The following is a 14,850-nucleotide window of genomic DNA, read 5'->3' as shown; positions in this document are numbered from 1 at the left end:
CCCCCAACCCTGGAAATAAGACCGCTCACCCTATCTATGCCCCTCATGGTTTTATATACCTCCATGAGGTCACTCCTCAGTCTCCTACGCTCCAAGGCCCAGCCTGTCCAACCTCCCTCTACAACTCAGTCCCTTGAGTGCTGGCAAGTCCTTGTAAATCTTTTTGCACTCTTTCCAGTTTAATCACATCCTTCCTGTAGCAGGGTGACCAAAACGGAACACAATACTCGATGTGTTTCCCTGGCCAATATTTAACCCTTAATCAATGTCACTAGGACAGATGGCCTGGTGCTCATCACATTACAGTTTGTGGGAGCTTCCTGTGAACAAATTGGCTCCCACCCTTCATACATTACAACAGTGACTGTGTTTCATTGGCTACTAAGGACTTTGGGAAGTTCTGAGGTTGTGCAGCATGCTAGACAAGGCAAGCCTGTCTTTCCTAAAGTGGGGACACAGCAGCTAATGCTAGGGCATGTCTCTCACCCGCACTTTGTACCGTACCCCAGCTGCTGCTCAGTGTAGATCTAACTGGGAACGAACATAGAATATCGAACAATACAGCACAGTACAGGCCCTTCGGCCCACGATGAATGCTCTGTTCTAAGGACACCGTGATGTTGGAGATAAGGACAGAGGCAAAACCTTGCTGGTAACAAGTAGGGTCTGGCAGTGTGGGTGACTGACAGGAGGAAGGGCATTGCCTGGTTGGAGGACTGATCCAACAACTCAGAGATCCTGACCTCATATTCTACTGAACACTTTTTCTCACCCCTGGTGCTACAATGACTAAACTACTGGATTCAACTTTGGCACATGAATAAGAGGAAAATGGAGGGCTATGGGCATTCTGTAGGTGGGAGGGAATAGCTATGTCAGCACAACATTGTGGACCGAAGGGCCTGTTCTGTGCTGTACTGTTCTATGTTCTATGTTCTAACTTACAGGGCCGAGCTCAGAGTCTCAAGTCAAATCGAGTGTCTATCATGTGCACAAGTCCGGTGAGGTACAGTTACAGTGAAAAACGTGCTTGCAGCAGCATCACAGGCACATAGGTACAGACAACAGTAGGTTGTCATGTAAATTATACATAAATTAGGATTGAAATATCGCATCAGCACAGAAATCCTATTCTAGCAACGCCAGGACGAGTACTGGCATTTCCCAGTGAATGTTGTCACTTTTGCTGATATTGTTTTCTTGATTTTAGTTATATTTTTTGCCTGGATTGAATCTCTTCGATCCTATGGTTGGATTCAAACTCTTATCCTCTGGAATATCATCCCAGTCACATAAACCAATACTTAAGGGTAGGCAGGTTGGTGCATCGTTGTCAATCTGTTTGCTACCCATTGCCTTTTGAATGTACATCAACCAATTAGACTCACAGAACGATACAGCACGACAAGAGGCCATTCTGTCCACTGGCCCTGTGCCAGCTCTGTGAAAGAGTTCTCTGATCACTCCCACCAGCCCCCCAGCCTTTTCCCCTCGGTCCCAAAAATTATTTGCCTTCGGCTCTTTCTTCCAACCCCTTTTGAAAGTTCCTTCCAGGAACACATCCCAGATCACAGCATGTGGTATAGATAAACAGCCTCAACTTTTTTTGGTCTATCCAGAAGCATCACGGCTTGGTACAACAACTGCTGTGCCCATGACTGCAAGAAACTGCAGAGAGTTGTGGACACAGCTCAGCACATCACGGACACCAGCCTCTACACTTCTCGCTGCCTTAGTAAGGCAGCCAACATAATCAAGGACCCCTCCCACCCCGGACATTCTCTCTTCTCCCCTCTCCCATTGGGCAGAAGGTACAAAAACCTGAAAGCATGTACCACCAGGCTCAAGGACAGCTTCTATCCCACTGTTACGAGACTATTGAATGATCCCCTATAACGATAAGACGGACTCTTGTCCTCACAATCTACCTCGTCATGTCCCTTGCACCAATTGTCTGCCTTCACTGCACTTTCTCTGTAACTGTAACACTTTACTCTGCATTCTGTTATTGCTTTACCTTGTACTACCTCAATGCACTGTTGTAATGAATTGATCTGTATGAATAAGATATCTTTATTAGCCACGTATACATCAAAACACACAGTGAAATGCATCTTTGTGTAGAGTGTTCTGGGGGCAGCCCGCAAGTGTCACCACGCTTCTGGCGCCAACATAGCACGCCCACAACTTCCTAACCCGTACGTCTTTGGAATGTGGGAGGAAACCGGAGCACCCGGAGGAAACCCACGCAGACACAGGGAGAATGTATAAACTCCTTACAGACAGCTGCCGGAATTGAACCCGGGCCATTGGCACTGTAGAGCGTTACGCTAACCGCTACACTGTATGCAAGACAAGTTTTTCACTGTACCTCAGTACAAGTGACAATAATAAACCAATTTATCAATTTATTATGTTAAATCAATGTCCTCCAGTTACTAACACATCCACAGAAAATAGCTTCCCCGTATTTCCTCTATTAAGATACGTTATGATTTTAAATACCTAGATTAAGTCTCCTCTTGGTCTTCTCAGCCTCAAGGAGAAGAGCCTAGTATAGCTGCTGCCTCAGCAGCCTAGGTTCAATCCTGACCTGGGGCGCTCTCTGTGTGGGGTTATCACCTTCTCCTTGAAACTGCGTGGGTTTCCTCCCTCATCCCAAAGATGTGCAAGTCTATAGGTCAATTGACCACTGCAAAGTCCCCCTTGTTGTAGGTGAATCGTAGGGAATGAGTTGATGGGAATGTAGGGAGAATAAAATGGGATTAATTTAATGATTAGAGGGCATGAGCTATGAGGAGAGGTTGAACAAACTTGGGTTGTGTTCTCTGCAGCAGCGGAAGCTGAGGGGAGACCTGATAGAGGTTCATAAGATTATGAGAGGCACAGATAGAGTAGACGGTTATCTTTCTCCCATGGTTGAAATGTCTAATACTAGAGGGCACGCATTTAAGGTGAGAGGGGGTCAGTTCAAAGGAGATGTGTGGGGCAAGTTTTTTACACAGAGAGTGGTGGGTGCCTGGAATGTGCTGCCAGGGGTGGTGGTGGAGGCAGATACAACAGAGGCGTTTAAGAGGCTCTTAGATAGGCACATGAATGTGCAGAGAATGGAGGGATATGGACACTGTGTAGGCAGAAGGGATTGGTTTAGATAGGCATTTAGTTACTAGATTAATTAGCCCAGCACAACATCGTGGGCTGAAAGGCCTGTTCCTGTGCTGTACTGTTCTACGGCCGATGTAGGATTAGTGTCAAAGGGTGTGGGGATGGCATGTGCTCAGTGGGCCAAAGGGCCTGATTCCGTGCTGTATCTCCCGATGACGATAACCCCCAGGCTTTAGGATTTTCCATGTTCTGGTTCCCACAGATGTTTACACAGTATTTACAAGACCATGGTGGTGTTTCTGCTTGAAAACATCCCTCCCCACTCTATGAACCCACCAGCAGTAAAGAAAGTTTGCTCAATTCTGTGTGGGCAGGAACCATTAGTGGTGTTGAAATTAAAGATCATAAAAAGGCAGATGTGCTTGTGGCTTCCTTACTGCAGGAAATCTAAAAGCAAGGAATTGCTGTGGAGTTTGGTCGGGATATCGTGTGGGTCCAGGTTGTTGCTGAATGTGGTGACTCTGAAGCTCTAGGTCACTGACTGCTCCCTGCTGCCACTCCCAGCCACAGGGGCTTCACTGCTGCAGCTCCGTCTCTGGCGACGACCATCATAAACCGTGCTGCCAAATCAAAATTACAACAACACAGTCCAAAGCCCCATGATACTTGGCAGCAACTCAGTTATGCTTCAGAGCAAGGCTGCACAGGTTAGATGCAGACTAAAGCTCCCTCTGTCCTGTCACACACTGCTAGGGCATGGATTAGATACAGAGTGAAGCTCCCTCTGCACTGTCACATCACACACTCTCAGGGCAGGGACAGTACGGGTTAGATCTCCCTCTACACTGTTCCATCACACACCCCCAGGGCAGGGACAGCACAGGTTAGATACAGAGTAAAGCTCCCTTCACACTATCCCATTGCACACTCCCAGGGTAGGGTAGTATGGGTTAGATGCAGAATAAAGTTCCTCCTGTCCCATCACACACTCCCAGGGCAGGGTAGCAGGGGTTAGATAGAGTAAAGCTCCCTCTATACCATCACACACTCCCAGGGCAGGGTAGCAGGGGTTAGATAGAGTAAAGCTCCCTCTACACTGTCCCGTCACACACTCCCAGCACAGGGATCACATAGGACACAACCATTCCTTGGTGTCCCTGGAGAGGTAGCACACAGTGTCTACAGGCTCTCTGGGAACTTCCGCGACCGGTGGGCACCACAGGGGATGGAGTGCATGCTGGACAAGGATGGTCACATTTTATATTAAATTCGAGCTTTGTAAACCTTCTGAAGGAAATAATGTACACATGGTAAATGTGTAAATAAATCATTTTAAAAAGGGGTTAGACACAGAGTAAAGCTCCCTCCACACTGTCCCATCACACATTCCAGGGCAGGCACAGCATGGGGTGGGTACAGAGTAAAACTCCACCTCAAACACTGCTAGTGCACTTAGCCAATGTTACAGCGATGTTTTTTACATCCTGATTGTGGACGTGACTACAGGAGTACTTGATTTAAGCAGTTATACATAAAAACCCTCCTGTCAGGAATCCGAGTTTGAAGGACTGAGCGAGCTTCCTCAAAAGCTGAGGATAAGTTAGATTTCTCAGCTTCTTCAACATTGTGTCACAGAGACAGCGAAAGCACGAGTTAAATACAGAAAAAAGCTCTCTCTGGGTTGGATGTAGCACAATGCTCCTTCTCCACAGGCTTAATCTATATTGGGTCATATTAAAGTGAATGCAGCCGAACTGTGATGTATGACCCAGGACTTGATTACATCATGATTGGCTGTGTGTTAGTCAGTGGTGAGTAAATTAGATAAGATGAAATAGTAACTGAAATAGTAATAGCAGAGGCTGCAAGAAGCTGCAGAGAGTTGTGGACACAGCTCAGCACATCACGGAAACCAGCCTCCCCTCCATGGACTCTGTCTACACTTCCTGCTTCCTCGGTAAAGCAGCCAACATAATCAAAGACCCCACGCACCCTGGACATTCCCTCTTCTTCCCCCCTCCTATCGGGCAGAAGATACAAAAGCCTGAAAGCACGTATCACCAGGCTCAAGAACAGCTTCTATCCTGCTGTTATAAGACTATTATCCCCTGGTACGATGAGATGGATTCTTGACTACACAATCTACCTCATCATGGCTTTGCACCTTATTGTCTGCCTGCATTGCACTTTCTCTGTAACTGTAACACTTTATTCTGCATTCTGTTATTGTTTTCTATTATACTACCTCAATGCACTGATGTGATGAAGTGACTTGTATGGATGGCGTGCAAAACAAAGTTTTTCACTGTACCTCAGTATGTGACAATAATAAACTAATTCACCAAAATCAGTGTTGTCTCACTCTCTGCAGTTCTAGTTGGCCCCAGCAGAGGGCTGTATTTATACAGGCCTGGGTCTTTACCCTGGCTGGAGTTCTGGATCAATGCTTTATTAGGAAGTGGTTGAATTCTTGAATTCTTGGCTTAACATACAATCTGCTGGAAGAACTCAGCAGGTCGAGCAGCATCTGTGGGAGGAGAGGAATTGTCAATTCCCTCCACAGATGCTGCTCGACCCGCTGAGTTCTTCCAGCAGATTGTTTGTTGCTCTAGATTCCAGCATCTGAATTCGTGTGTCGGAATTCGTGGCTCCTTCCCTGTCAGTTAATTCTTTCAGTGGGGGAGATATACCTCAGGGGAACAGTCATGAGATGTGGGAATCACTAATGTTATTGAGCATTTCGAAGTACCCCTGAACTGATCCATTCCAGAGCGTAATGAAGAGTCAAGCACATTGATGGGTCTGGAGCCACAGACAGAGGAAGGATGGATGACTGTGTTCACTGAAGGATGTTAGTGAGTGACAAAGTTTTACAATCTGGCAGCTTCACAGTTACTGTTACTGAAAACAAAAGTGTCTTATTCCAATGGGGAATTGTGAATATCCTGGAGCAGAGAGAATGTAGAACTTGACCCTCAGGGAATGGTTGATATACTTGAATGATAATGAGAGGCTGGACAAGTTGTCAACAGGAACAGATGAGGAAAGACAGGAGGGGGCTCGAATGGAACATAAACGCTGGCATAAAGCGGTTGGGCCAAATGGCCTTTCTGTGGTGTGATTACCTGAATTTAGATCTGCCAGCTACTTTGGTTGATCCAATCTCACATCTCCAGGGTAATATTCCAGGCTCCTGAATACTGGGTCAGTAACAATTACTTAAGCTACTGTACTATCTACCCTTTTACACAGGAAACAACTGTATTCTAGCAGCGCACTGGTAGTGCATGGAAGACTTGAATATTGTCAGTATTTAAGTTGGGTGCATTACCTTGCTCCTTTCCTCCACTCCAGTATCAGATGCTCAAACAATGGGAAGGGGAGATGTTACTGTGGACTTTACACCGCTAACTGGACAAGGGCAGCGAGGCAGAGATGGATCGGGAGGATGGGCAAACTACCGAGTAGGGGAGAGAGGAAGCAGGGTGGTAGAAGTGGAAGGGAGAGGAGGGGAGGCTGGATGTTCAGTGGTGGGGGGGGGGGGGGGGACCGGAGGTGGAGGAAAGGAATGAAGAGGGGTGAAAGAGAAAGGATAAATGTGAGTCGGGGGGTGCAGCAAGGATAGAGAACTGGCAGTGGGAAGAGAGTGGGAAAAGGCAATGCAGGAAAATTTTACTCTGCAAAACTCCCTCTTCTTTGTCCTGTCAAACACTCCCAAGACAGGTCCAGCTTGGGTTAGATACTGAGTAAAGTTCCCTCTACTTTTCTCATCAAAAACGCAAGTTCGGCACAAGTTTAATACAGAGTAAAGTTCCCCCTACACTACATTTGACAAGTAAGTCTGCTTGTTAATGACACAAGATCAATATTATGGATTTTTTCCCCCACCTGCCTTGGAGAAACCTCTCCTTAATTAGCTCTGATTGCACAGTTGTAAGTGGAGATTTCAGGACACGTAGCGGTTCACACACAGTCTAAGAAGGAACATTCTTGTCTTGTTCTACGTTTTATGATTGATGTCTCCCTGAGTTACTCTAAACCCTAAGCTCTGTTTGGCATCTCTTCTATTAAATGCTTGTAGGTGTGAGTTTGGTAGCTTGCTGTCTATAATATTCCTGTCCGTTTCACACTCTTCCCGCTGGCTGACTGGTCCGGATGTAAACACAGCCAATAAGCCATCACCCCCACCTCCACACTCCTGAAAGTCTGTGCTGCCAGGCTTCAGATTCTTGTGCTTGATACTCTTTGGGGAATTTTATTTACTTTCCTGTTTTTATGTCACAGAAAAAGATATACAAGCACTGGAAAAGGGCAGGGACAAGATTTACAAGGATGAAGCCAGAACAGAGTGCTTAACCCTACCATCTGTCACTTTAGTAAAGGGCAGGTTCTGGGGTGATCACTGTCACCAGTGGGTTTGGTTGAACAGATGTAGAGAAGGTGATTCTCCTTGTGGGAGATTCCAAAGCCAGAGGTCAGAAATACAGGACGTTCATTCAAAAATCCAATCAATCAGGCACGGCAACTGCTCTGCCCAAGATTGCAAGAAATTGTAGAGAGTTGTGAACACAGCCCAGTCCATCACGCAAACCAGCCTCCCCTCCATGGGCTCTGTCTACACTTCCTGCTGCCTCAGCAAAGCAGTCAACATCATCAAAGACCCAACCTACCCTGGACATTCTCTCTTCTCCCCCCTCCCATCGGGCAGAAGGTACAAAAATTGAGAACACGAACCACCAGGCTCAAGGACAACTTCTATCCCGCTGTTATAAGGCTCTTGAATTGACCTCATACGCTAAAGATGAACTCTTGATCTCTCAGTCTACCTCATCGTGGCCCTTGCACTTTATTTGTCTGCCTGCACTGCACTTTCTCTGTAACTGTAACACGATATTCTGCATTCTATTATTGCCTTTCCCTTTGTACTACCTCAGTGTAATTATGCATGGAATGATCTGTCTGGAATGATCTGTATTTTGGTACACGTGACAATTAACAATTACCAGGAATCCAGGAGAGAGCAGTAAGGATGAGAAGCAAGGAACATTGAGATAAGTAGTGTGGATGCACTTAAGGGGAAGTTATAGAAACACTTTGGGGAGAATATTCTGCATCAAGGCAAGTCCATTGTCTCGGAACGCAATCACTTTACTGAACATTGACTTTGCCCAGAGCGAAATGTGATCAGATCATTTCTGGGCTGTTCCACACCTGTCCGAAAATTCCAGTGGGCACATCCTGGAGTGATGCGGCCTTGTGCACCCTGACCCACCTCAGTCACGGACAGGACGGCACCCTCACCCGAGCAACTCTCCACCCCAAGTAGTGTGGAGGAAAGCGGATCACCTTGTCTTGGGAGCCTTGACGCTGGGCACTCCAGGGACAACAAGGTCTTAGTTATACAGCCCAGAACTGAAGTCTGTGTGGGCCCTTGACTCACTCAATCCCCTGAGGCCCTGACCTTTGGAACACACCAGGATTTCTGGGTCTATGTCTTTTCATTGTTATTTCTCACATTTAATACCTTCTCACAGGGCCCAAGAACATCAACCAAGAACATGTGTATCAGGAGACTGACCATTACCCAGCTGAAGCCCAGAGTGGACACTGACCCACTGACCATTACCCAGTGGACACTGATCTACTGACCACTACTCAGTGGACACGGGCTCACTGACCATTACCAAATGGACACTGACTCACTGACCACTACCCAGCTGAAGCTCAGGGTAGCCATTGGCCACTGACCACTGCCCAGCAGATGTTGGTTGCCATTCCATGGTTCACTGCCCAGGAGATGCCTAGGGTGGAAACTGGCCCCCTGATCTTCACCCAGGCGATGCCTAGGTTGGTTGCCATTGAAGGACTGCTACCCAGGAGATACCTGGGCTGGAATTAGCCCGCTGATGATTACTCAGGTATCCTTGCAGTCTGGGTTTTCCCCCTTGCTGACAGTGGAGCAGTTGGACCAGTAGTGGAAGCCGTCCAAACTGTCCTGCCCAGGACAGCATCACTCCATCGGATCTGCACACACGGCAACACTGCAGAGAATAACCTCTCGCATTAAAGCAGTGAAGGAAGGGACGGGAACCGAATTCATAAGAAGTAACGCTCTCGTGTTCCCAATGACTGTCAGTGAGGCAGAGGGGATGGAGGCTGTGCTTCTGATCACAGGGAAGTGTCCTTCACCTTGGGGATAACCTCCTCTATTCCCCAAGCTCTGCAGTCTGCTTTGACAAGTGCTGCCTCCTTCCTCAGCACCCAGCCGTCCCTGCTCAGGCCCCTGGGGGCAGACCTTGTTGTTTTGGGCTCAGCAGGCAGGCTGACACATTCCCTGGTGTCAGCGCTCAATCTATCTGGCATCAAACGCTGGTGCACTTGGCATTGAAGAAAAGGTGAGCACTTGGTCCCAAAGATGGGGGGGAAGCCCTCACAGCAGAGCTCCTGGACACACTCCATTCCTGCTCCAGGACTGAGACACCACCTTCCCTATACACAGCTGCAGTCGTCACTGTTGTGCTGCTGGAGATAATGGAGAGGTGGTGGGTGGTGGTGAAACGGGCCCTAACAAGTCAGCAGGTTCACATACTGCTGTAACAACAATGCTGGAGGGACTCAGCAGGTCAGGCAGCACCTATGGAGGGAAATGGAACATCAACGTTTTGGGTCAAGACCCTTCATCTGCATGGCTGTGTTTTCCACTGTGCACTTTTTGCTGTGTTTCTTCTTAAGTTTAGGAATATAGATCCTGGAAAAGCAGCCACTGGTCAGTGGAACTAGGAGACAGAGCATCAGATTAACGTTTCCCCCACTATTGCCCTGCTCTGATATGATAGCATAGAGTCAGCTCAGCTTTTACTCGACGTGGTCCCCGGAACATTGACTCACCAGTCTGGGATCTCTCAAAGCAGCAACCCATGAGAAGTCCATTCAATCTGCGTGTGTTCAGTGGGGGAACTGAATTAATTGGGTAGCCTTTTTCCAAAGAGGATTAATGGGTTGGTAATTGGTAATTAGTTTATTATTGTCACATGTACCGAGGTGCAGTGAAAATCTTTGTTTTGCATGCCATCCATACAGAGCATTTCATCACATCAGTACATTGAGGTAGTGCAAGGGAAAAGCAATAACAGAATGCAGAATAAATTGTTACAGTTACAGAGAAAGTGCAGTGCAGGCAGACAATAAGGTGCAAGGGCCATAACGAGGTAGATTGTGAGGTCAAGAGTCCATTTTACCGTACTAGGTGACTGTTCAATAGTCTTATAATGGAGGGATCGAGGCTGTCCTTGAGCCTGGTGGTACGTGCTTTCAGGCTTTTGTATCTTCTGCCCGATGGGAGGGGGGAGAAGAGAGAATGTCAGGGGTGGGTGGGGTCTTTGATAATGTTGGCTGCTTTACCAAGGCAGCGAGAAGTGTCTACTTGCAACAAACAAGATGCTGAAGGAACTCAGTGGGTCAGGCAGCATCTGTGGAGGGAAATGAACAGTCGATGTTTCGGGATGAGACCCTTTATCTGGACTCAACTTCACTGTAGTGTCATTGTATGATTCTGTTTCAGAAAAATGTTCACACAGGTTAGTTCAATGCAAACACCAGAGTGGGAAGGAAATGGTGCCACAGGGGAGTGCAACTATTGTCTTCAGATCAGAGGAGAATGGCTTTATTACTCATTGAGAAGCCGAAAGGCAGAATGGTTCCCGGCCCAGGGGATTCGACTTTCCACTGATTTTCTGCCTACAGATGTGTCAATGGAATTCCTGGACCGTGGAAGGCAGGAAGTGCAGAAGCCTGAAGTCCCACAACACCAGGTTCAAGAACAGCTACTTCATTCGGTTCTTGAACCAACCAGCTCAACCTTAATCACTACAGTTTAGCACCACTTTACACTAAAATGGACATTTTTTGTTCTAATTGTGTTCTTTCTTGTAAAAATTGCGTATAATTTATGTTTTTCTTGTGAATGCTGCTTATCTGATGCTCTGTGCCCGTGATGCTGCTGCAAGTTTTTCATTGCACCTGTGCACACGTGGACTTGTGCAGATGACAATAAACTTGACTTTGACTTTATTTCTGAGAGGGCAAGGATTTCTCTCCTTCAATCCTACAACTGGTGCCTGATCATTCTCAATCACTGTACCGTTGGAGACTGTGCCTTTAAGTACACCGGGATCCACCTATCACCTGCCAGCTCTTGCTCCACCCCTTCCCTCCACCTCTTTATACTGACCATCTCCCCTCTACCTTTCAGTCCGGATGAAGCGTCTCGACCTGAAACGTCAACTGTCCATTTCCCTCCACGGATGCTGCCTGACCCGCTGAGTTCCCCCAGCCTCTCATGTGTTGCTCCCTTTAATTAATCTCTGTTATTTGTCCCAACTGCTCCTTCTGGGGGCCAAACTCCATATTCTAACCATTCTTTGCATAAGGAAGTTTCTCCTGAATTCCCTGTTGGATCTATTAGTGACCCATCTTAATGATTCTCTTTTGGTCCACCCAGAAACGGAACCATTTGCCCCCTCTCTATCCAACCCTAATCAGAGCACTCTATTGTTTTAAAGATCGCTGCCCAATTTTCCCAAGAGTAAAGAGCCCCAGTCTGCACAGACGTTTCAAATGAGGATGTACTCTGTGTTCCCAACGTTCACTGCATCTCCACCTGTGCCTCTGTATCTTTTTAATAATATGGAGACCAGGGCTCCAAACAATGCTCCTGGTGTGGTCCATCCCCTTGGATACTCACCAAATTTTACAGATGCACCATAGAAAGCATCCTATCTGGATGCATCACGGCTTGGTACGGCAACTGCTCTGCCCAGGACCGCAAGAAACTGCAGAGAGTTGTGGACACAGCCCAGCACGTCACAGAAACCAGCCTCCCCTCCTTGGACTCTGTCCTTACCTCTCGCTGCCTTGGTGAAGCAGTCAGCATAATCAAAGACCCCACCCAGGTCATTCTCTTGTCTCTCCTCTTCCATCAGGTAGAAGATACAGGAGCCTGAGAGCACGTACCACCAGGCTCAAGGACAGCTTCTATCCCACTGTGATAAGACTATTGAGCGGTTCCCTGATACGATGAGATGGACTCTTGACCTCACAATCTACCTTGTTGTGACCTTGCACCTCATTGTCTACCTGCACTGCACTTCCTCTGTAGCTGTGACAATTTACTCTGTATTCTGTTATTGTTTTTACCTGTACTACCTCAATTCACTCTGTACTAACTCAATGTAACTGCACTGTGTAATGAATTGACCTGTACGATCGGTATGCAAGACAAGTTTTTCACTATACCTTGGTACAAGTGACAATAATAAACCAAAACCAAAAAAATCCAAACCAAACCAAGGTTCAATACAAGTAACTTCTCTCCTCTTTAATTCATTCTTCTGATATCTGCCTGGTGCTTTGATTTTGTTTAAAGCCGCCTGAATAACTTGCATCAACGTCTTTAGTAGTTTGGTTTCTCCAATTAGAACAGAGATCCCTCTGTTTCTCTGTCCCAGTTGGATCTCTGATGGACAAGCAGTGTAAGACCCCCTAACCCTGCTACCAAAACACACACCCCCAACCCTTCACACTTCGCTTTACTGAGTGTGTCATTTGCACACCATTATCCAAGATCATTGATGCCTTCCTGAATCTTGGCACAAGCTTCAACCATCCAAATGGCATTATCCATAAATTTTTAAATTGTATTTCCTATTCCTGAACCATAATCATTAAAGGACACAGCAAATGATGGGTGGGTATCAAGTTCTCCCAGTGTCTGGGTCCAAAGTCTGTCCCTCGAGCGACGGATTATCTGCTCCTCTCTTTCTACAGCTGCCTCCAGGATCTTGTTGTGGTTGGCTTCACATGACAGACGTCGCTGGAGTTCAAAGTAATCCATGTCAAATCCTGTGGGATGGCTGTAGGCTGTGTACGAGGCAGTTTTATTTACTCTCTCCCCATGAGCTTCAGTGAAACAAACTGAACATGAAAAGCTGGAGGTTTAACTCTGCACAGAGAAGCCTTACCCCACCCACTCCCAGCCAACGCTGCCTGCTGCCAGATCAGGGCCTCACCCCTTCAGGGATAAGCCCAGCCCTACATCTGGTCTCATAAACAAGTGGAACACTTTCTAACCGTTCTGCTGGAGTCAGTACCTCCTGCACCCAGACTCTGTGCAACCTACGTTGTTGCTTGCCAGTGGCAGACAATTGCCCATCCACATTTCAATGGACCCAAAATCGTCTGCAAAGATCTTAAAATTGGTGGTCAACAACTTAGTCTAAGAGGTACATTTGAAGGAGTGATCTAAAACAAGAGAATACAGAAGGGAGAGAGATTTAGGGACAGAATTCCACAACTTAAGCAACTAGAAATACAGCTACAGGTGTGGCAAAGTGGCAGCACAGTTGGTAAAACCGCTGCCTCAGCTCCAGAGTCCCAGGTTCAATCCTGACCTCGGGTGCTGTCTGTGTGGAGTTTGCACGTTCTCTCTGTGACTGCTTGGGGTTTCCTCTGGGTGCTCCAGTTTCCTCCAACGTCCCAAAGACGTGCAGGTTGGGAGGCTAACTGGCTGCTGTAAAATGCCCCTGGCATGTAGGTGAGGGGTAGAATCTGGGGGGAGTTGATGAGAACGTGGGGAGAGAATTGGTTACAGAGAAAAGAATTAGTGGGGAATGGAATTGATCTGTGAGCTGGCATAACCTAGAAGGGGTGAATGGCCTCATTCTATGTCATAAAGAAGATTGGAATGCAGAACAGGCTAGAGTTGGAGGAACCTAGAGACCATGGAGGACTAGAGAATGCAGAAAATAAGGAGATGAAGGCCAAGAAGGATTTGAAAACAAGGATGGGAATTTTGAAATTGAGATCTCACTAGTGCCTCTACTTCCTCAGAAGGTTAAGGAAATTCAGCATGTCCCCGTTGACCCTCACCAAATTTTATAGATGCATCATAGAAAGCATCCTATCCGAATGTGTCACAGCTTGGTATGACAACTGCTCTGCCCAAGACCGCAAGAAATTGCAGAGAGTTGTGGACATAGCTCAGCACATCACAAAAACTAGCTTCCCCTCCAAGGACTCTGTCTACACTTCCTGCTGCCTTGGGAAAGATCCCTCCCACCCCGGACATTCTCTCTTCTCCCCACTTCCATCCAGCAGAAGCTACAAAAGCTTGAAAACATGCACCACCAGGCTCAAGGACAGCTTCTATCCCACCGTTATAGGCTCTTGAATGGGCCTCTTGTACGATAAGATGAACTCTTTGTCCTCACAATCTACCTCGTCATGGTCCTTGCACCTTATTGTCTACTTGCACTGCACTTTCTCTGTAACTAGCTGTAACACTATACTCTGCAATGCACAAAATGCTGGAGGAACTCAGCGGTTCAGGCAGCATCTACGGAGGGAAATGAACAGTTGACGTTTCGAGCCGAGACCCTTCATCAGGACTTCATCAAGATGAAGGGTCTCAGCCAGCATCAGGATGAAAGGTCTCAGCCAGAAAGGTCAACTGTTCATTTCCCTCTGTAGATGCTGCCCGACCCGCTGAGTTCCTCCAGCATTTTGTGTGTTGCTCCAGATTTCTGGCATCTGCAGTCTCTCTTGTGTCTGTGTCTGTGTGACACTACACTCTGCATTCTGTTATTGCTTTTCCCTTTGTACTACCTCAATGTACTTATGTTGTCAAATGATCTGTATGGATGGCAAGCAAATCAAACATTTTCACTGTACCTTGGTACGTGTGACAAT

At 47.0% G+C, this 14,850-nt stretch overlaps 1 protein-coding gene across 14 annotated transcripts in view; it reads right to left on the bottom strand.

Moving 5' to 3' along the window:
* Window positions 1–14,850, bottom strand: part of LOC127585086 (KN motif and ankyrin repeat domain-containing protein 2-like) — a 142,470-nt gene that overhangs the window by 39,574 nt on the left and 88,046 nt on the right. The gene's annotated exons all lie outside the window — the stretch shown is intronic.

Source organism: Pristis pectinata, chromosome 31 (assembly GCF_009764475.1).
Source record: "Pristis pectinata isolate sPriPec2 chromosome 31, sPriPec2.1.pri, whole genome shotgun sequence".
NCBI classification, from domain to species: Eukaryota; Metazoa; Chordata; class Chondrichthyes; order Rhinopristiformes; family Pristidae; genus Pristis; species Pristis pectinata.
Note: the sequence above shows the minus strand (reverse complement) of the source record. Positions and strands in the feature narration are given on the sequence as shown.